Below are 12,490 nucleotides of genomic sequence, written 5' to 3'. Positions count from 1 at the left end.
CAATCCACAACTCTATTCTGCCAAATGCTGTACAAACATAGGCCCTGCCCCAGAAGACTTACAGTCTAAACAAATAAATATGTTTCAATTTTTACGTCAATGGAACATGGCATGAGTTCAACAATCTGCATGTTGGGTTGTATAGTATGCCAGTATGATCTAATTTAACAAAGCATGCCCATGCATGACTTTTAGCACATTGACATGGTGTATCTTTGTAATATATTAGGTATATGACATATATTTTCAGATATTTTTAACTGTTTCATTTGTGCAGCTACATTTCTGTATATATATTTACAACATATGAGCTCACATGTAAGTGTAATTTTAATTTTCTGTGTATATAATACTGTTCTATGATAACTACATCATGTAACAACTTGTAACAATATAGAGCTCAGAGAAATAATTTTTAATTATATATTTGTAATATGTACTGCTAGTTAAATTTTTTGATAATTCTTTAAACAAAAATTGACCTTTTTTATTCAGAGGGCATTCTGCAGACATACCAGCCATCAGACTTCATAAAAACACAAAAATTAGAAGCATTACGCCTTTTTACCGTTGGAAATTTTATAAAAGCAAATTCCCCTACTGTTGCTGGCACTGTTCCTTTCCCATAGGTGGAAAGAACAGACAGAACTTTGGACATCCTGTTTAAATGTCTTTGGAAGACAAAATGCTGTTTCTTTATACATGACTGTCTTGACATTTGCCAAGAAACATTCTATCACCCAGACAGGGTAACAACTGTATTAAAAGTGTATAGCCTCCTCAGAAATCCTGCCTCAGACCCTAGATTTCATGTTAAGGATTTAATGTGGAATTTGGGAAGAAAAGAAGTCCAGAAAAGGAGAACTGTCAAACCCTAACTTTGTCTTGCATCAGGTCAACCCTTTCAGGGTGTGTGTAAAAGAATACACATACATACCTCTATATATCTTCTAAGGTTTTACATTTTATGGTTTTTTTTGATATTGAGTCTTTCCTTTCCTATATTTCATTTTTTTCCTTCAGTCTGAGTAATACCACCTTCAATTAAAGAAAAAGGTTCTATCTTTGAGAAATCTCTTTGTATTACTATGTCTTTCACATATTTTTTCCCATTACTCAAGGATAAAAAGGGAGCTCTTTTTATGCTGTATTCACTTCATTCCTTTTGCCAAGTTGTCAAAACAAAGCCTAATGTTGCAGATTCCCACCTTTACAAACATGAATCGAGGAGATAAAATCCTTACACCTTGACCCTGTGTGGCTGCTGGTGTAACAGGAGAGCGTGTCACAAATCTGACATGAAGGATGCAGAGACATAATTTTGAATGTGTCAGTTTGGGTTCTTTAATCCTGATTCTGATATCCTACAAGCATGAACAGAATTAATCAGATTCTTTCTCACTGATAGCTCAGCAGCTGTATTAATTTCAGTTAGAAGGCAAATTTTTAAATGTGGGAAGAATATGGGCAGTTTTACCTATTTCCTCACTTAACTACTTTGAATTATTTTACTACAGCAACAAAATTCTTTCTAGATCCTAAAACTGCTACAGACAGCATAAACTTCTGAAACAGGAAGTTTCTTTGTGTGCCTAGTTAAGAATAAATGCACTTTTAAATCTACCTTTTAAAAAACCCTGCACATAATAATAGAAATTACCAGTGCTCAGACACCATAGTGATGGTAAGAAATGAAATAGAATAGAAAAATATAGTAACTATATATTAAGAAACTGAAATAAAATCACCTTCAGTCTGTCCTTTCATTCCAGGAATTTAAGAGACACTGTTTACTCCAGCTTAATTATTTTTAAAAACTCATATAAATACTGAAAATGTTAACTGTACTGGTAAGACTGGGCCTGCTTTAATGGAACACTTGTATAGGACTTGAATAGGCCACTAGGTCACTGATGTAGCAATAATTACAGTGCTACACTTGTGGGCATCTGTGTCCTAGGAAGATATTTGGATTTTTGCTGTACATGTTAAGCTACAAATTCCTACCTGTGTGTGGGGTTTTTTTAATTGTTATTATTATATTATATTTAATTATTATTATTTTCAACAGAAATGCTATAAGCAAGTCTATGGCAGAAAATTTCTAATGAATATTCATTATTGCTCTCTTGTGCTCTCATTTATTATCTTTTAGGCATCGTGTAATACAGTTTTAGTGCTAAAAATGCAAGTTATTGAACAAGCAAAGTAGGTGCTCTTGTTTTATGCAACAGCTGCAGTAATCTGTGATCCTGTTTAATTTATGCTAATTATGTTAGCAGTGCCATGATTGATATTTTGCTTGTCTCTCTTATTAATTTATCAGTTAATTGTTGCATTTCTAGTAGCTATAAGGTATTTATAACATATCTTTTGATAAGCATAATAGTCTGTACACTAATAGCAACAAACACTTCTGATGGCACGTAGTTCTGAAATAGTACCCTTGCCATCTCCCTCATTAGTCAAAACCTAAAAACAGAACCACATTTTCATTGTTGTGTAGTAGTGAATAAGAAGTCTTATCTAGTCTGTTTACTTAAAAGAAGCAGTAATTAGCTAGTTTTAATACACTAACATTTTTTTTTACTAGTCTGCTTCATTGTGAAGACTGATAATTTATTAAACTCTAAGGACAACAGGGATTTTAAAAAGTAATTAATAAGGTTTTTCTGTTTGCTGATCTGAAATATTTGTTTTTTGTATGTCCCATATTAAGGAGGGTTAACATATATTTAATTCTATTTAATCAAACTCTTAAACATGATTCCCATATTTTTTAATAATGCTTTCATTTTATGCAGTGTCTTGATCTGTTATGTTCTGAAATGCTTATTGTCATCTTCAATGACTGTCAGTCTAATTCAGTGCCAATGGAGGTATTACTGCTGACTACAGTGGGTGCTAGACTGAGTCAACAAACTGCAGCGTGTGATTTGTTTGGGGCATATTTTTGAGTTTCAGATACTAAGTAGCATGTTTTCAAAACCCATATCCTAGATTTTTTAAGCACACAGTACATGTGTATATTCTATGGCTTAATTATACTCACTAACATCCATTTACACTTGTGGTGCCTTAGCTTATACAAAGACCTGTTTTGGACACCTTAGATCCTACATATCCGTATACACTCCTCAGAATGCATGAGGATGCTAAATATGTTTAAATTGCTTGTTCAGAGCTGATCTATTTTCTGCTTGGCTTCAGGAAAATATATATATTTTTATACTTTCCCTATTTAAAAAGTGAATTAATTCAAGGTAAACTGCACAGCTTAACTACAAACTCAAATAATGCAGATGATTTCCAGAGGTAAAACTGCACCCTGACTAAAAATAAAGAATAAGATTCGCAAACAGCCACTTCAGAAATCCTATTCCTTCTTCAAGGCCGCTTGCTGTGGCAGAACTGGAAATAAAATTTGCCAAGTGGGACAGTTAAAGTCTTTTTTTTTTCTTCTCATTTTCCAAAATGATCTTTTGGTTTACAGTTCTTAGGAGTTGTAACTCTTACTACTCTGCTTCTGGCTGAACTATGGGAACAAGTCAGTAACTTTATGTTTCCACAGAGCTGTGAGCTCTTTTCCAAGCAGTTTGCCAGGCACAGTCTGGGTAGGTTTTCCCCCATCAAAGAACCTCTAGGCCTGAATTGAATGTGGGTGATTCAGACTAACAAAGAGGTTGAAACACAGCATGACTGTGATTACAGTCATTAGGAGATTCAGAGTTAAAGCTGAAACTCTAAAGTTATGACCACTTTGACCTGAATTTCCATGATTGTGCTTTAGCTTAGTTCTGTGTGTGATGATAGGTACTGTATTACATGTTCCTCAATACTATTGAAGGTTATTAAAATGCCCCACATTTGGTTTGTTCTTTATTCTCTTAGGATTTTTAATGATAAATTAGAAATGTGTAGTTCTAATATATTGTATGAGAGTTACAGAAAAGACTGGGTTATGGCCCTTCAAATGTAGTTACATTTCAGCTAATAAAATATGTGCTTACAGAGATATACATGCAAAATATTACGTAAATAGAAATACGGGCACTTGCATTAAGTGTGCTGTACCCAAAATGACATAATATATATTTTCAAAACTTACACTGAGTAGATGTGTATTTAGATATTAGTGCTTGTTTGGAACATAGACTTCACCTGTGAAATCAGTCTCTAATGTTAAATACTCTGAGTTAGTCTTAAATGTTAATCTGTCTTTTGGAGTGTATTACCCTTCAGTATGTGCATGTAGGCRTTTGGGGTCAGTAAAAGTTAGACATGCATACTGAGGTGTAAATAGACCGTCCTTACAAATAGTCTACAAATACTGTTCATGCTTTTCCCTTGTAGCAAGAGCTTTAGTCCTAACAGTGGGCTCCCATCTACAAAGTTTCCTTGGCTCCATTCTCTAGTCCTGATAACTTCTGACAGATGTGCAACTTTCATTTTAAACCTACAGAGTAATTTGAGAAAAAAATGTACATATTCATTACTGTTTGTTGTGTGTGTTTTTTTTAATGGAATTCTATAATCCTAATGACAATCTAATCATTAAGTTTAGAAAGTTTTGCTTTACTTGCCATGATAACCCTTATTAATTATTACCAGTTTTTCTCCAATCCCCATATTGAATTACCATTTGTTTTGTTTTTTGTTTTTTGTTTTTTCTGTGTGCTAGGTGGATTATGAAATACAGAATTTAACTGTTTTATGGAATGTGACTCCAATTTTTTGAGCCACAGCCATTGATAAGTACAAATCAAGATAAGTTCCCTGGAGATCTAGTAAAATAAGATGTCACTTCAGCCCCTCACAGATATCTCACAACACCTCCTACAACTATTTCCATCTTTCAAAACACATTTGATTTCCATATTTGCTGATCCAGAAAGAAAGTGCCAGACCAGTAAAAGTACTTTTACTGTCCCTGGTAAAGTAAATGCAGCTAAATTGACATCAGATCTAGTTTTCACTGTTTTAACTTGATCCATGCTAAAATGGACTTGAAGTTGCACGTATTTTGACTTACATGAGGTATTAGATACTGTTCAGCAGTCTTGCTATCTAGAATAAGAAAGACAGGAGTTGCATGACTGGAATGCAACAAATATGTCAGTGAACATATTTGCATGGCTCTATAACTTAAACTGTTGTTTAGCTCAGTTCCTATTTGCCAGGCCTGCTCACCCACAGCATTATCCCCATTTTTACATAAATTTGAACCTTTCTCATCAGCATGTAGTATTTGTGGGGAATTAAAATGATTTAATAATATTTTGTGAAATTTCTTCGGTTTGTCCATACCAGTGAGATTTAACTCTTTAGATTCCAGTTTTATTGGCTTCTTCATTCCTAAAAAAATCAATTTTTCTGATACATTTTCTCTTTGAAAGCACTCTTCTCACCAATTTTCTTCTGTAATAGATGAACTCAGGACTGCCATGAACTAAACTATTTGTCTGTCTTTGTTCCTGTATAAAATATAACAAATTGCCACAGTCAAATTCAGAGTTAAAAAAGTAACCTTTCTGATACCATATACCTGTCATACCATGCGGTGTAGCTAGGAACAAGATAATAAATTCCTACAAGCTCTTTCTCTCAGGCCTTCTATTTCCTTTTGCTGCATGACCTTTTTCATCCACATACCAAAGTTTAGGATCAGCATTGATGTTTTGGCACTTAAAGAGTGTATCTGATTTTGGTGTATCAACAAATCATTGGTTTTTTTAGTTCAGCAGCCAAAAAACCAAAAAGTTTTGGATTGATCAAACCCAGCGTTTTGAAATATTTTGCTTTAAGTTGAAATGAATCTTTTATTTATCTGAATTAGAACATTTCGTCATCAAACATTTATAATGAAAGCAAAGGAAAGCCACAACCCTTGAATCTCAGGGAAATGTGAGAAAGATGATGCAGATTTAAAGCCACATCTCTGACCAAGAACTCAGGCCTTCTGTCTCTCAGGAAAGTACCGTAGACACCAGGCTACAAAATTTTGTGGAGCATATTTCCCTTTCTAAAGTGCTAATCTGAAGCATTTACATGGTAGACAGACTGACTGAATAGTCTAATGGCTAGGTGATTTGTCAAACAGAGCAACTAGGTTCATATTTAAGCATTATATCGTGAACATCATCATCCAGTGATGTTGGTAACAGGTCACACCAAAAGAGCTTAAATTATAATGAATAAGAAATTCTTCACATGGGTTCAGCTAGTTTCAGAAGATGGAGGGTTTGGAAAACTACACCTTTTATATCATGCTGAGTGTAACTAAAAACTGCTAGACTATTGAGTAGAAAATGTCATAATCTCCTAATTTTTATGGAGGTAGCCCCATGCCACCAGAATATCCAGAAGAAAATATTTGGTAAATATAGTGCAAATTTGGTCAAGAATCACCAATGATAAATAAAATAATCTTCCATCTCATTTCTCGAAGTCCACAAATGCTTAAGCTTTAAAGCAGTATGATATGCTTTTGTTCATGACTATCAGAAAATTATGGTTCTCCAAGTAAGTTCAAATTATTTTTCAATATATGTGATTTCTGTTACTTACCATAAATATTATGCTCAGTTTTAATCTGTGCTCCTTTGACAGCTTTGCTGACTGGTATATAGACCAATTCTCCTGTTTCTATATGATTATAAAGCCTTTGGAAAAGGACTATGCTTTTATTAAATGTCTGCATCTAACACAAGGAAGCTTGAATCCTTGTCTGAGCCCATCAGTATTACTGAAATAAGAATTGTAATAGCAACAGTAAAAATTTTACATATTTTTCTTCTCATATGAAGAAGAAATATCTCTCCAGTCAGAAATGCTTACAAATAGGAGAAAAAAAAAAACATGACTGACTTTGGAGATTGTGAGGCTTAAGTATTGCATGGTCCTGTTAGCATACACCACCCTGACCATTCACAAAGCAAACAGTTTAATGCAGGACCGGACTTGAGAGCTGCTTGAAGGACAATGTGCCAGCACTTCAGCTTCACAGCTGAACTAGCCCTTCTTCACAGCTGCATGAAAAGGCACAGGCCAGGACATAGGTCAAGAGATTTAAAATTAGACTTTTAGGTACTAGGATCTGGCAGCTAATATTTGTGTGTGCTTATGAGTTTTTTGAAGACAAAACAAAATATTTTAGTGGATTAAGAAACAATGGGGATTTGCATGAAAGGTCAGTTGCTCAACTGTGTAGACATTTCCTGGATTTCCTCTTCCAGAGGGAAGTTCTAGCTCTGCTGCAGCTCATGTCTTGAGGCCCACCGGCTGAGCACATCCAAAGCACCTTTAGGGAACCTGCACTTCAAGGATTTGAACCACAAGTTGAGAAATAGATATCTTTCCCTAGAGAAAAATGCTATAGATCCAGGGCTATATCTCCTTACCTCTCCTTACACACTACTTTTCTCATCCCTCATGTCTAAGAACATAAAAAAGTAGTAAGAGAATGAATGATGAAATTAATAGTGTGCACTTGTGAGTCTTTTCTGCTCTAAATGATATGAAGCCAATGAGAAATACTTGAAAGTGTTTCTTGCATTCCCTCCAGAAAGATTCAATGAGTCCCAAATGTATTTCCTCACAAAAAGAATATATGGCAAACTTGTGAGTTTAACAAAAACTCTGCTTATTCTGGCATGCATTTATAGATTTGGCTGCAGCCTGCACTGTTCATCTGAAAACGGAAGTATGGGATTCCCTCTGTGCATGATAGTGGGAAAATGACTTGTACTCAAAATTAGAGAACAAGTCCTAAGGATATATTCCACTATTGTTCTGCAAGAAGGATTCTCCTTGACAGTAATAAAAATTTTGTGTGTCCATCATGAGTAGAAGAGGACAATGGAGTAATTTATATGCTACAGTCATTAACTTGCTCACATGCCTATTCTGTCTCTTTGCAATATGTACCCTCAACTTCTAACTTTCATCTTTGCAGATTTCCCTCTGTAACTCTGCTGTAATAGGGTCTGATTGTATATTTTCCTGAGGGAAAGATTCAAATATGATAATTCTTTTATAATTTTTGCCATTTTACTGAAAAAGGTGCTATAAAATATTTCAGTTGTCTATGCCAAGGAGGCACCTGGATTTGTGGAGGAATGGGTTTGAAGGGGCAGGGAAGTTGCTTTCCTGTCTTCCTGACCTTTTTTCTTGAGCAATCCAGTAGCTTCTTAGAGTCAGTGTGAGCCACCTGTATGTGTTGTTGGCTTTCTATCTTGCCATTCTTTCTCTCTTTTTTTCTTGCAGATCTTATCATCAGAAATAAGCGTATTAAATATTTTGGGGAGAATCATGTAGGATTTCTGCCAAAGCCAAGATCTTAAATGTTATTCTGCTCTGGTAAGAGCAGAATATGCCTTTTTTAATTAAGAGAATTGATATATTAAGAACTAATTTTAAAGAACTGACAATGCACATGTAGTCATAACTGGATACAAGAATATTGTGTTGAAAGCCTTGTTAAAGTTGAGGTATATGACATCCACTCTCTCCCTTTGTCCACAAATCCAGTTGTTTTATCATAGAAGGCAATTAATTTACAAGACTGTGATTACTAAGGCATAAGTTAAGGGCTTTTTGTTATCATCTCCCTTACTGACACTTACGGGACATGAAGATCTGTTGGAGCATATTGGCATAAAAGTTGCATCACTAGGTCCAACTCAAGAGTCTATAGATTGAGTAGGAAGTTCTAAATTGACTCCAGGGAACAAGTCTTTAGAAGTAAGCTCTGGTGTCATATGGAAAGTCAAGGTTATGTACGTATACATGGAGATCAGGTTTAAATTAACTTGATCTGCACATTTTAATACCCCAGAATCTTCACCCCATTTTCCCTTTCTGCCTAATGGCATTATTTCCAGATTAAACTACATCCCTGGGCATGTTTTGGTCACATAGTTTACAATTTAGAATTATTAAAAATGAAAAATACAGTAACTAAATCCTGGGCTGTTCTAGGTTCAGGAGCAATGTACGGCCACATACAGTGTTATCCTAATGTACCTCTGGAATAATTCCATAACTCCATAGTTATTTGAAATGCCCTGGTAGAGTTGAGATCACATGCTGAGCATTGACAGTTTTAGTTGCCCCAAATTAATTTAAATTCATGTTTTCCAGATTTTCAGTTAACTTGTATTAATATATGATCAATCTCCTTTCTTAAACTTTAGAATTGCCTTTGCTGTCTTCTGGGTCATGTTGTATGGGTTCAGATTAACATAGCACTTCGTGAGAATTAACAGTAGAATAGCTCCTGAAAAGTAAATGCATAGATACATTTTTAAAAATTGTTTCCCGTACCTTCAGCTTAAATGTAGGATGTTATTTTCTTATTTACTTTATATCATGATTTTTGCAATTATGATTTGTTTGCCTCTTATTACTTGAAAGTGGAGGTCAGTATGCTGAAAGAGAATAGTTTTTGACTTTCATATAGGAAAAAATATATAATAAAACATAGAGAAATTTGGAGACCCACTGAAGTCATTGGTAAAAACTCCCATTGACAGAACAGGTCCAAAAAGGTTTTTGAAAAATATAGCCAGTTTCTTAAAAATTTCTCAGATTATCAGGAGCCATTGTAGGCAGTATGGACTACCTACTTGACACACCTATTCATTAAAAAAATAAAATGCTTTCGGAATATACAGACATGGTGAAACAGGTATGTTAGAATTTGAATTACCTGTTATATTTTGTGTGAAATGCAGTAGAAGGTCTGTTTACAATTTTTTCATTAGACTGGTCAAAGCACTAATATATTATGGGATACACTGTTTACATAATCTGTTTATCATTTTCTAGGTTATATTTCTTTTATTATGAGAATACAGAAGTATTTTAACTCTGGGAAATACATTTGACACATTTTGTTTTGCTTTTTGAGATATTGGACTTAAAAAATTCTTTAAATCCTGTAATGTTAATTTCCACCCAGAAGAAAGAACATTTTTGAAGTTATAAAAATAAATGCTGACTTAACCTTGGCTATAACAATAGTACAGCAATCATCTTACTTGTACAAATTTGATGGTGAATCTTGCAACATGACTGGCTAAGAACCTGCCTTTACTGAATAACTTTACAGTCACAAGGCTATAAACTTTAAACTGCAAACTTTGTTATATAACCAAATCATTACATTTTCAGAAAATCAGAACTTTTTTCTCATGAACAGTTTACTTCTTATCACATTATAAGTAGGTCTAGTATTATGGACTAAGGAAAAGCAAGATTTTGAATAATTTTAGTAACATACTTGGTTGGCAAGAGCAAATATGCAGTAACTCTAATATTTATTAGTAATCATCATAGGCTTTTAAGGTGGCCATCTAGTCTGACCTTATGGGTAGTATAGGCAGCAAATACTCCTCCTGATTAAACAGTGGGCAGTTTTTCAGAATGTTTGAGAATCCAGTTTTTGAATTTTGAGAAGTCTGGGTCTGATTTATGGATTTGGGAAATCCATGGCGTTTCTAGAGAAGCTTTATTCTGTGTTCACATTTTCTAGCTTCATCTTCTAACCTTCAAATCACAGTTTTTACCCTTTCCTCCTAGATGGAACATCTTTTTTCCCCCCTTTTTTGAAAACACTGTCTTGCGCACATTTGTAGTCCATGATCAAGTCAATATTCTTAATTTTCTCTTGAATAGTCTGTATTGCAAGTTTTGTTTTGCATATTATAATTTTTAGACAATATCTTGCTTCTTTAATTCCTTCCTGACTCCCCTCAGTATTGAAATTTGCTTTTTGAGGTTAATTCTCTGAACTAGGGATAGGATTTCAGTGAGAAACAGTTCATATTTGGAACGTCTGTTTGAATGCAAAGTAAAGTATGTTATTTGTGGAATAAACTATATACATGTAAGGGATTCATAATTTCTAAATCATTTTGATGTAATAGTAGTGTTTCCTTTTACAAATAGGGGAAGGAAGAGTTTTGGAAGTCCAGGTCTAAGGTTCTTAGCTCATTCATGCTTTCCAAGACTTCTGGTGCATTAGGGCTAAAGGGAAACCCGAATCAAGCATTGCTGGACTAGAAGTTTTGAAACTTCAGACTGGATCTCCTAGGCTCCTGGCTTTTATCAGGAAATTTGGATACCCTGAAATTTTAACAAGAGTGGTCRTTTTCAGGAATACCCCCCTGCTAGGGAGGAAAAAGCTGAACTATCTTCTTGCTAGGGAGCAAAAAAAGCTCCATTTTCCCTCAAAAGGAACCTGAAACTTGGGAGCCCTCAGAATAGCCAGCCCTGAGGAAGCCCATATGGTAGATAGCCCCTGCATTTTTGATTGCAGGAACTTCTGGAAGCTTGGTCTCAGCTAAGTCCTATGATGAGACTCAGCCTGAAATCTGTATACTGTAAAAGCCTGAAGTCTCCAGCAGGTTATCAGGCAAGCTAATGAAAAAATAGATATGGTCCTGCTGAAAACTTACTCTCTATTTTCAGAAGTTACTGACCGTATCTATGTTCTTTTGGAAAATGAATATGTCCTTAAAGGTTGTGCAGCTATGGATCACATTCTACCCTTTAGCTATGGCGGTGCAGTAATTGCTCATGCTCATCTGGCTGTCTAGATCCTCTTCACTGTTACTGCCTTACAGAGTATGATCTTCAGTGTTTTAAGCATGGCCCGCATTCTTTGTTCCTAGATACAGGACCTTGAAAATGGCATCTTCTTCAGATGAGTCAAATCTGCCACACGACTCAGGCCAGTTTCTGTAATTGGCCTGGCTCCAACATTATTTATCACTCCACTAATTTTTGTGTTATCTGCGTATTTCAGTAGCATATAATCTTCCAGAGTGCTGGTGAAGATATTCTATATTATAGGACCAGAACATATTCCTGTGGGATTACATTAGGTTCTCATTAAGTAGCTTTTTATATTTTATAATTATTTTTGTAAAGAAAATAATTTCTATGCAAAGTATCTTTTGCTATTGACAATTATTTCTGGAAAAAATTTATTAACAATTATAAGTGTGCTTATTTTATAAAATGCTTATTTTACTGTCAGAACATTAACTAAGATAAGATACAATGTGTAAAAGGTGTTTAAGTATATGATGTTGTAATGTAGTTACCTTTATCAACAAACTTTAAAATATCATCAAAGAGCTGTTTCAAGTACTTTTCACTATAGGTTTTTCATGATAAAGTGTTGACTGGGTGCTAATTATGCCATCGTCTTATATCCCATATCAGCCTTTCTATGATTTTACTGGCGTCAATGTCAGGAGGATTAACTCAGTTAGCCACGCCATCCTCTCAGCACTTAGTAAAGATTGATTTAAACAGTTACAATTTTTCCGAAAGTTTTTTCAGTTCTCAAGCATTTCTGAAGTGTTCCAAAATCATTGCATATCAACAGTAATGTTCTGCGTCAGACCATGTTAATTTTCATGGGGAACAGTAGTCTTGAACAGCTGGTCTTAAAATGATGAAGAGTTACTTTTTATTATTG

This window comes from Apteryx rowi, unplaced genomic scaffold (assembly GCF_003343035.1).
Source record: "Apteryx rowi isolate R43461 unplaced genomic scaffold, aptRow1 scaffold_523, whole genome shotgun sequence".
NCBI lineage: Eukaryota > Metazoa > Chordata > Aves > Apterygiformes > Apterygidae > Apteryx > Apteryx rowi.
This window is presented reverse-complemented; position numbering follows the sequence as displayed.